Below are 12,011 nucleotides of genomic sequence, written 5' to 3' on the forward strand. Positions count from 1 at the left end.
TTCAACTCACTGTCTTCATCAAGACAGGACCTTGGGGTCATCTCGCTGTCCTCAAAATGGTTTGGCTCACTATCTTCCCTAAAGTTCTGCCTGGCGTAAGAGATACGAGTCTGAAAGAGAAATAAGGAGACACGTAACAGGTTTCACAATTATATAAGCAAATAAATGGATCTGTTCTACATAAGGAACATGTTTTTACAACTACAATTTGAAACTGGTAGTTGTTGCAAACATCCAATCAGATGTAAACAACAAAGCAAACAGCAGTGTAAGAAATGATGCCTATCCTAATCTATACTAGAACAAAGTTTGAAGGCTTGAGAAGGATGAACTTACATTACATGTTAACACGGGCTGGAAAAAGCCCTTCTCCATGTTGATGGAAGGATAATTCAATAAATTCCCAAAGAAAACTCTTTATAAGCGTTGCCATTATTCTACATTTTGCAAAGAGTAAATATAGATCAAATAATATTGGAAGAAACAGAGGATAGCAATTAATTAAGTACAGCGTCACAAGGCAAAAGGGAGAGAGGTACGGACAAGAGCAATGCAGAGCCCATTATTGTTTTGAGATTGTATGATCCTTTGAGCAAGGAGATTCATCTGAAATTAGTTTTCATACAAGAGAGAAGGTAAGGCACAAGCAGAAATTTAGGAGTTCAAATTTTGAATTGATATCATAGACAGTACCTGACGCCGGGCTCCCAGCAGTTCTAATAAGGGTTTGGCTACTGGAGTAGGGGTAAAGTGTGGTACAGTTGGGCCTGTGTTTTCTGTGGTTGCTGATCTATCTGATTTAATAGGTATCACTACCTTTTCCAAATACCTAGTTTGTACTCCTTGACGACCTGCAGTCACCCTCTTCCTTTTGGACACCTATTACGAAAGAACAACATATGACTGGAAAAACATAGTGTGACGACACATGGAATAGGTACAGAAAATGGATAGGTATGGCATATACTCATATATGATGCTTAAACTAAGCAGATGGTGTAACAAAGTAGAAGTAATGCAAGAGGTCAGATGCAAAATATGTGCGACCAATACAACTTTGCAAAGTTAGAGCAAGCACCTTGATGGCTGAATAAGATAGGCCATCCTCCACCATGCCAAGTTTGATAGCCAGTGGATCGTTCCGCAATATTCCTCTCGTGCGCCCATTCTCATATTCATTTTGATAATGTTCAATATCTGACATGCATGAAAACATAAAAACAAGTGAGATTTTCTTTGTAATGCAGAAGTGATTCTAATCCAATACTGCCGCCCTTTAAACCCTTTGTGCCATCTCTGCAATTCTTTTAAAAGATGCCATGCATGCTGTAATTTGTTGTGTGCATTAATATAATGTGGCCTACTACTCAATATATGAGAGCTCCAGAAGTGATGACACTTCGCAGATGATAGCTTCAACATATAGTAAAGAAGAACAAGTCGACCTGACCTGACAGATTCAAAATATACTAAGGGAGAACAACTTGACCTGACCAGTCGACCACAAGAGAAGAGTATCATCTTAAAGAAGAGTAGAAGAGCAAGCAGATTGAAGATATTACAAGTCTTTTAATAGAATGTCGGTTGGCCACCCATGATGAACCAGAGCGCACAAAGAAATACTATTATTTCCGGTCTCTCCATATGTGGCTCACATGCATTTCGAAACTAAAGTAGGAACATTTAGCTAACCAATTAAACATCTCTCAGTTTTACTAATATCAGCAATAATATCATATATGAATTTGTACAACTAAGCTTGTTTAGCTCGATGGGTGGAGCAGTGCTATTACGACATGAACCACGTAGGCTGATTGTGGTCATCATAAAATGGGGAAAACATAAGCGTGATGTGTACAGTGTTGACCGTGGCAGTGGGATGGCAGATCTGAAGCTGCAAACCGCGCAAAGGGTAGTTAGCAACCGATGTTTGCTTTGAAATAACAACTAAGATTTGGTATTGACAAGAAAGTACGGTCAACAAGTGACAAAGAAATGCAATTATGCTGTCTCTCTATATGTCGCGACATGCATTTGGAAACTCAAGTGGGACCTTTAGCTAACCAATTAAATGTGTCGGTTAACTAATATCAGTATCATATCACAATCATATTTGAACAACTAAGCTTTCGAATTCTGAGTGTTGTGTTGTTTAGCTTCAAGGGTGGAGTAATGCTAGTACGAGAGAAAGCACCTACGCAGATCATAGTAGAGTATATAAAAGGGGAAAACCCTAAGCATCAAGAGAAAAACCAGGAAAGTGGAACTAGCTGGACCAGTGGGTGGCGCACATGCTTTTCGAAACGAATATAGGAACATTAGGTGACCAATTAAACATTCTCTGTTTTAGTGATATTAGCATCATATCAGATTCTATTTCAACACGTAAGCTTTCGGTTGAGGTCTTGAGGAGCAGTGCTAGCACGACACGAAGCACCTACGATGATGGTAGTGAATATGAAGGGGGGAAACCATAAGCTTTACGAGTATAGTGCCCGTGCCATGGCGGATCTGAAGGTGCAAACCAGACAAAGCTACTTCGCAACCAATGTTTGCTTTCAACTAGCCACTACGATTTGGTATGGATAAGAAAAGTACAGTAAACAAATTACGATCTATTTTCTGGGTGAAATCAATAACTTAAGCACATATGGAAGAGTACCAGCTCTCTTGCGGCGCCGTGTAGGCCTATGTTGATACGTTGAGGGTGCTGCGGGTGCGATGGCTGTCGGCGGCGGGGAAGAAGAATTTAGACGGCAGACGACTGGGTCGGGGGATATATCCTGTTGCCGTGGACGAGGCGGTCGTAGGAGCGGCAACGGCAAGGTGGACGACGGTGCCGATGAAGCGAGAGGAGGCGATGAAAGGATCCTGGTCCAGCGCCGTGGATGAGAGACCTCCATCTCTTGCAGTGGACGACGGGGTAGGGGTAGCGGCTCTGGCAAGGTGGAGGATGGGGTGGCGGACAGAGGAGGCTGGCCGCAGTGCGGATGTTGTCGTGCCGCCGACGGTGTATGAATGGGGAAATGGAGGGGAGGGGGGGGATCTCAAACTTTGGGACGCGCTTCTCTGAAAGGGGGAAAGTTACGAACTTATCCCTCGTTTAAAATTTTGGACATCGCGTCGGTTGGGGATAGGACGGTAATCTCGCATCTCCCAAATATTTGCCGGTAACTATTTCGGGCGAGGAGAGGGTGTTTTGCCGCCCACGGTTGGCGCCCACGGTGTATGAACGGGGCTGACAGGTAGGGCGGTTGTGTCACGTCTAATGGAAGTTACACAGCTGCCCCTATTTAAAAAATAAGCCTACATCGATTTCGGACGAGGAGAGTTTGTTTTTCCACCCACCGTGTATGAATGGGGAAATGGAGGAAGAGACACATGTCTTTCGGACGAGCTTGAATCAAATGTGTTTTGCCGCCCACGTTTGGCGCCCACCGTGTCTGAATGGGCTCAGAGGCCGTCGTGTCACGTTTGATTGAAGTTACTAGACTACCCCTATCGACAGCAGTGTAAATCCTGTCGATAAGGATGTCAAGTGTCATGGGTAGACAGTAATTTCCATCTCGCAAACACTTGCTTCGGGCAGCCCACAAATTATAGTGGGTGTTTAGCCGCTTCATTCAAAACTTGGGAGAATTAGCATTCACGTTTGCCCCGGGACCTGGCAAACTAAATTCAAATCCAATTTGTATTCGATTACGAATATCCACAGATAATTATACGTTTTGTTATTTATTTCTTCAAAACCACAACAAAGATTTATTCCACCTTTATATATGATTATGATTTAGAAATGCCGTGATCTTTGAATTCAGTAGGTTGGATACAATCTGAGTCAAACAGTTATTTCATCCAATACAATATGCTCACACGAAAAACAGTTCACCTTATGTCAATCATACAAGTACTGAGGATTACCTCACCTAAAAAATTCGGATCATTACAACACATGGACAACATAGGGGGTCTTGCAACATAATCCATTCAGAGACATGACACAACATGCAAGTACAATAATCTAATGAAAATTTCAACTGGTATCTAAAGAAGAACCAGGATTATCTTGGGCTTTAGATAGCAGAAATAGCAGGACCTCCTCCGTCTTCAAATGCAACATTCTTACTTCCTCCAATTCTTGGGTTGCTTGCATAATGCGTGCCGCTAATTCCGTAATTTCCAGTCTCAAGATAAAGATTACCTCATTCATGGCAGCCACACCATCTCTTTCTGCCTCTAGTAGAGCCTCAAGCACTATAATATCTGTGCTCAGACTGCTCTCCGGTGGTGTTGCCTCTAAACTGCTACCATCTGGTAACATGGATGGCGCACTGCTTCCACAAATAGATTTTGGGGTTGTACATTGTGTCCTAGTGTGAACGGCATCCTAAAAGGTTTCCGCTGGACATCAGTAAGAGATAGTTATGTATGATCCAGGCAATAAGCTTACATGGTGAACGACGGACGAATTATTGCCAAGCATGGAAAACTATATTTAAATGGTTCGAGGCAGCATCAGTCGAAAAGAAATTAAAATGGTAAGATGAAACTAGGGATGTAAGTGGCAAATAAACAAAATCCGCCAGTCCCATCTAGTTAGTTTTTTCTACCTCCCTAGTTCATTTTCCTCAAAAAAAAAACTCTTTTGAACTATCATACCACTAGTGGACTTTAATCGGGATTAAACTGGACCCAGTTGACATCCCTAGTTGAAAGGGAGTGTACAGCCGCTATATTTAAGTTTCCAAGGCATCTAAGCAGTTGAAATAATCTGAGAAAGCACTTAACAATGTGGCCTCATATAAACTACGAAGACAGTCTGGTGATGAAGTTGAGAGGAAAAGTTAAGGACTCAAATGAAATAGACATGCATTTCTTTACGATAGTACAGCAGGCACTGCTGGCATATTGGCCAACTCAGGTATAGCGTAACAACAAATAAGCATTTGAATCAAGCAATACAGCAAAGCATACAACTGAACTATTTGTAATTCGGTAGGAATACACGTTGAGGGCACAAGCAAGAAAGCAGCCCACTCGCATTACATTTCATATGTACTAAAACACACTGGCTTACCATATGTTGCTGTGAAGCCTAGCTGCTGTTGCAATGTCCTTTGAAGATATCGTCAGCATCCCGTGGTTGCAAATCTAGTTGTTGTAGTTTATTCTGCACCATCTATTTAGGTAAAATTAATTTTAATCGCATGCACTGGTCCGAATTGATCATCAATGGTTCATCTAAACTAATGAAAGAGGGGTGTGTGCATACACGACAATACTCCCTCCGATTCTTTTTACTTTGCGTATAACTTTTTCTCAGTTTTCTCGTATTAGTCTGCGCGTTGCCGATTCCTAGCGCTGGTTTCCTTTTGTGCCCCGCCCCATCCGCATTTGCCCTAATTAATTGGCAAATTAGTCCAGAAAAATTAAACCAGTGCCCTCCTTGGTATGCGGGTCAAGAGTTATGCGCAGAGTAAATAGAATCGGAGGGAGTATAACTGCTTCCCTATATTTTTATGCTTGTTCGAGGTGCCAGCCCCAAAAGAACAAATATTTTGCTTGATGGGGTTGGCAGCTTCATAATTAATAGAAGCATCAAATTAGTCATGCAATTTGGGAAGATCAAGAACACACAGACAAGTAATGAACAGAGGCTCGGAGCAGTGATGTAATAGCTAGCATCAGAAAATGTAGGGTAAAACGAACAAAAAGCAGCGGAACCACATGCTAGTTTGATGATGTGTAATTAAGCATAGAGAACATTAAGCAGTCTAATGGAACCAACAGGTGGCATCAGAACAAAACTAAAGCATATTAACTATATGTGCACTGGTATGTAATTTAGCACATGTAACATGTTCACTGCCAGAAGTATCACTACTAGGAAAAGGGCTATAGATAGGATTGATACTAATGGCGCACCATGGAATCAGTGCGCCACTCCTATATACTAATGGCGCACCGGTTGGTGATGCGCCATTAGTGTGGAAGACACTAATGGCGCACCAGAAACTGGGTGCGCCACTAGTATTAATTTTTTTTCCATTTTTCCATACATACTAATGGCGCATCAGGTCGAAGTGCACCATTACTAGTTCTAAGTAGTAATGGCGCACCAAGCAGACAGTGCGCCATTACTGTAAAAATTTTCTTATTCTTTTTTTTTTGCAAAACTACTAATGGCGCATCGTTTCACAGTGCGCCATTACTAGTTTAAACTAGTAATGGCGCACTATTACCCGGTGCGCCATTAGTATATATATATATTTACTTTTTTGCAAAACTACTAATGGCGCACCACCTGCAGGTGCGCCATTAGTAACCAGGGTTACTAATGGCGCATTTGCTGGTGGTGCGCCATTAGTAAGGTTACTAATGGCGCACCTGCAGGTGGTGCGCCATTAGTAACCTGGGACCCCAACAAGATATTTTGGACAGCCCCACACCTACCCACTCACTTTTCCCACTTCATTCCCTCCACCTCCTTCTCCAAGCTTTCGGCCATCTCCTCCTCCTCACCTCATTTCCACCATAGATTCATCAAAATTAAGTGGTGAAATTACCTTTTTTTGATAGGTAAGTAAGGGGAAAGCTATCTTCATGATGTAGATCTACTTTTTTTCTCCCTAGCTCGCTCCAACAACGTGCACATGCACTTTTTGTGGCCTAGCTAGATCTATGTATATTTGTGGTGTTGCATGTGTTTGTGGTGTTGCATATATGTTTGTGTTTGAAGGTACCGGTATTTGAAATGCGATAGTTGCCAATATTTTGCCGGAATGTTTTGATTCATTTCCGTTTTGGCGAGAATTTTGGCACTATGCATTCTTTTTGGTCCTATTTTTAGGGAAGGTCATGCCAAATTTTTTCTTGGTTCTAAAATATCGTTTTGCTCTACCCCGCAGGCGACCATGGTCCGCACGATGACTGAAGGCATCGTGAATAGGTTTTTGAGCTCCGCGAAGGCCGAGATGCTTCAAAAGAACGAGACGGAGATAAGATGTCCGTGTCGAAGATGCAAGCTGAAGAGCCTTATTGCGGACCCGGATTCCGGGCAGGTGCGGGACCACCTGCTCTTGCGTGGTTTCATGGATGGTATCAGTGGCAAGGTGATGAAGATGACTATGAAGTCGTCCATGGGTGCCGGGCAAGAAATGAGGAAGGGCAACGATGGTGATGCTGTACACAGTCATCATGTAGAAGATGTCGTACATGATGACGAGGAAGATCAAGACGAAGGGCATGATCATGAAGATGAAGACGCCGGAGCAGACGACGATGGAGGCTGGGTGCAGGACCCTCATATTCAAGAGCTGCTTCTCAAGCAGACGGATAATGCAAGAGCTGCCGCCCGAGAGAAAGCCAAGCTGGATCAACTGGAGATAGACGCGGTTACTCCATTGTATGAAGGATGCAGGCCCGAGGATACCCGCCTGAAAGTAACGCTCATGGCTCTGGAGATGAAGGTAAAACACAAAATGACCAACGCATGCTTCGACGAGAACATGTCATTCTGGCACGAACGTCTTCCCAAGGGGAACAAGTGCCCGACCAGTTTCGAGGAGGCGAAGAAAATCGTGTGTCCTATGGATTTACCGCACGTGAAATACCATGTGTCCATGAACAATTGTATCATTTATCAGGATGAGCATGCGGAGTCTACCATATGTCCGGTGTGCGGCGTCACTCGATACAAGAAGAGGAAGAAAGCTCCTCGAAAATCGGTGTGGTACTTTCCGATCACTCCTCGTCTGCAGCGGTATTTTGCGGACCATAAGGTAGCAAAGCTCCTGCGTTGGCACACGGATAGGGAGGAGAAGAAGCGGGAAGATGACGGAAATGATCCGGAGATAAATAAAAAAGACAAGATGCTGAGTCACCCTAAGGATGCGAGCCAGTGGCAAGCGTTGAACTTCCAATACCCAAAATTTGGGAAGGATCCAAGGAACATCGGGCTGGGCGCGAGCACCGATGGAGTCAATCCGTTTGGCAGCCAGAGAAGCACACAAAGCACCTGGCCTGTGTTTGTGTGGATGTACAACCTTCCCCCCTGGTTGTGCATGAAGAGGAAGTACATTCACATGAGTATGCTAATTGAAGGGCCGAAACAACCAGGGAACGACATCAATCTGTATCTGGGGCTGCTGAAGGAGGAGCTAGACACGCTGTGGAAAACGCCAGCCAATACGTGGGACGCCGCAGAGAAAGAATATTTCCCTATGAGAGCCGCACTGCTCACGACGGTGCACGACTATCTCGGTTGCGGATATCTCGCGGGGCAGGTAGTCCACGGATTTTCTGGATGCGTAAGGTGCATGGATGACACAACGTATCGCCAGCTAGATGGAGATCCCGGGTCTTCGAAAACCGTGTTGATGGGACATCGAAGGTGGCTGCGCGATGATGACCCGTGAAGGAAACGCAAGGAACTGTTCGATGGTGAAACCGAACCCCGAAAACGCCCGTGTACGAGGAGCGGCGAGGAAATAGACGAGCTGTTGAAAAATTGGAAAGACTGCCCACTGCCGGGAAAGAAGCGAAAGGCGCCAGAGCCGCTGCTGAAGGTATGGAAAACGAGGTCTGTTTTCTGGGACTTGCCGTACTAGAAGATCCACCGTGTGCCTCACAGCCTTGATGTCATGCATATCACGAAGAACGTGTGCGAGAGTTTGCTTGGTACCCTGCTCAACATGCCAGAGAGGACCAAAGATGGGCCGAAAGCAAGGGCAGACTTGAAATCAATGGGCATCAGGCAGGAGCTTCACGCTAATGATGATGATGATGATGATGATGATGATGATGATGATGAGGCGAAGCAGGACACAGAAAGTCGTCGCAAAGGCAAAAAGGCCAAGAAGACCAGAAATGACTACCCTCCCGCGTGCTTCACTCTAAGTCAGGAGGAGATCGAGCAGTTTTTCACCTGCCTCCTAGGAGTAAAACTTCCTTACGGTTACGCGGGGAAGATAAGCAGATACCTAGACCCAGCGAAGCAGAAGTTCAGCGAGATGAAGTCTCACGACTGTCACGTGCTGATGACGCAGATACTTCCAGTTGCAATCCGTGGGATCATGGACGCGCACGTCCGTGAAACGCTATTTGGCCTATGCAACTTTTTCTACGTCATTTCTCGGAAGTCGATTGGCATGAGGCAACTCAGAAGGCTACAGGAAGAGATCGTGGTGATTTTATGCGAGCTTGAGATGTACTTCCCGCCCGCATTCTTCGATGTTATGGTGCATCTGCTGGTCCATATCGTGGAGGATATCATCCAACTTGGGCCGACGTTCCTGCACAGCATGATGCCGTTCGAAAGGATGAATGGTGTCATCAAAGGATACGTTCGCAACATGTCACGTCCAGAGGGAAGTATAGCCAGGGGCTTTCTGACCGAAGAGTGCATCTCCTACTGCACGAATTATCTAGGCATCGAGAACCCCGTTGGTCTGCTCGTCAACAGGCACCTCAACAGGCTCGCTGGATGGGGTCACCGTGAGGGTCGCCGCGAAATGCATGTCGACTTCGAGGGTCGACTCGCCGAGTTTGAAAGAGCAAACCTAGTCGCGCTACAACACATAGACATGGTCGATCCTTGGGTGGTAGAGCACAAAACCTTTATTGAGAAGACGTACAATGACCGAGGCCAACAGAGGATGGACGGAGATATACTGAAAGAGCACAACTCATGTTTCACGCGTTGGTTCAAGCAAAAGCTTCTGTCGTACCCTTTACATGAGGATTCTTCCGCGGAAGAATAACTCATATTCGCCTTGTCACAGGGCGCCGAGCACAACCTGATGACCTATGAGGCGTATGATATCAACGGCTACACATTCTACACCGAGAACAAGGACATGAAGAGCGATGGTTATCAGAACTCCGGGGTAACGATGGAATCCTACACCGGTAACGACAAGGACAGATACTATGGAAGGATCGAGGAGATCTGGGAGCTGAGCTACGCTGGAGAGAAGGTCCCGGTGTTCCGTGTCAGATGGGCCAAGAGCGTCCTAAAAGAAGACCGGTATTTCACCACCATGGTTATACCCGAAGCCAAATCCAAGACCGCGTGCGCAAATGTCACCGCGAAAAATGAGCCATGGGTACTGGCTTCCCAAGTGGACCAATGCTTCTTCATTACCGACCCGTCAAAGCCCAGTCGTGTTGTCGTGAGGAGAGGCAAAAGGAAGATCATCGGAATGGATGGAGTAGCCAATGAGCAAGACTTCGACAAGTACGGCGACCCGAAGATCGAACATGATGACGACGATGAAGTAGCAGCACACACCACAAGAAGAAGCAGGACCACCCTACCTAAAGGACATCCGTTCCACAGAAGAACTCCATTTGCGAAAAAGAAGGGCAAGAAGATTGTGAACAGATAGCTAGCTAAGATCGATTGTATTTAAATCATAGTCTTCATTTCTCGATTGTATTTCATGGGCACTTTTTGATATCATGAATATTTTTAAATTTCATGGGCACTTTTTGAATTCATGAGGACACTTGATCTCGATCCCCCTCCATCTCGATCTCGATTCCCCCTCCATCTCGATCTCGATCCCCCTCCATCTCGATCCCACCCGCACCCTCCCCCGCTCCACCGTCACAAATGAATGCAACTAAAAATCCAAAAAAACAAATTTGATTATATTTTCAAATAACAAATTTGATGATATTTTCAAATAAAAAATTTGATGATATTTTTTTAAAAATTATTACTGTTTTTATAAAAAATTATTACTGTTTCATATTCATATGCATTTTCTAAAAAATTATTAGATGCAACAAAAAGTAATAAAAAAATTACTTATGGCGCACCGCTGGCTGGTGCGCCATTGCATTGCAAAAAAAAAGATTACTTATGGCGCACCGCTCGGGGGTGCACCATTGCTATCAAAAAAACATTCTAATGGCGCACCGCCAGGGGATGCGCCATTAGTAATGTCCCCCCTAGCCAGATCCACTTCCCCCCTCGCCACACCCTCACGCGCACCCCCTCCTTCCGCCGCCCGCTCCACCGTCGCTGCCCTGCCTCCTCGGGCTCCACCGCCGTCGCCCTGCCTCCTCGAGCCGGGCAGCCACACGCGCCCAGCCTCCGCAGCCCCGACTCTGGCACCACAGCGCCTCCCTCCCTCTCCCCGGAGCAGCCGCCCCTGCCCAGGAACGCCGCCGCCGAAGCTACGTCGGCGACCGGTCCATAGGCAGGTAGCCACCACCCCTCCTTCCTCCTCCCTCCCCCTCCCTCCTTCCCTATTGCATCCTATGCCCGCTCAAAATCCCCCCTGATTTCTGCACTGGATGAGCACCTGCCCTGCTGCTGCCCGCCCTCGCCCCGCCTACACCGCCCCCCGCCTCTGCTCTCGCCCCGCACATCGCGCTCGGCCTACCGCGGGCTGAGCCCCGACCACGCCCGCCCGACCCTGCTGCCGCTGCTCTGTCGTGGTTGCACGCCTGCGCCGCCGCGCTGCTCTGCTGCTCTACATGCTGCTATCGCCGCCTCCTTTCCTCGTCCTTGCTGCTCCTCTCCCCTCTCCCCTTGTGCTGCTACTCCACTTCTCTAAATCCTTCTTGCTGCCGCTCTATACTGCTTCTACTCCATCTTTATGCTATGAGAAATAACTGTCATCAAAAGCTTGCTTTGTGATTTTGTAATCTGCTAGTATAATTGTGTGATTGAGTAATCTGCTAGTATAATTGGTGATGTTGCAAATAGAAGTAGAGTACTGCTTGTTGTACTTGTGATCTTGCAAATAGGAGTTGGAGTAATTTAACTTAACTGGAGTAATTTGTTGCATCTGTTGTAGGTGGTCTAGTGCTGCCCATCTACTGCCCATTTCCTCTGGTACCAGAGTTGGAGTTTAGTGTACTGGACACTTTCATAGATTGCTAGGGTACTTCCTCTCCTTTCTCTCCTTTAGTGTACTAGAAACTTCCATAAATTTCAGAAACTTCATATAAAAATTTTATTCACTGCTGCTGATGTACTACTTGTGATGCTGCTGCTG

Source organism: Triticum urartu, chromosome 7A (genome assembly GCF_056163025.1).
Source record: "Triticum urartu cultivar PI428250 chromosome 7A, HENAU_Tu73, whole genome shotgun sequence".
Classification (NCBI taxonomy): Eukaryota; Viridiplantae; Streptophyta; class Magnoliopsida; order Poales; family Poaceae; genus Triticum; species Triticum urartu.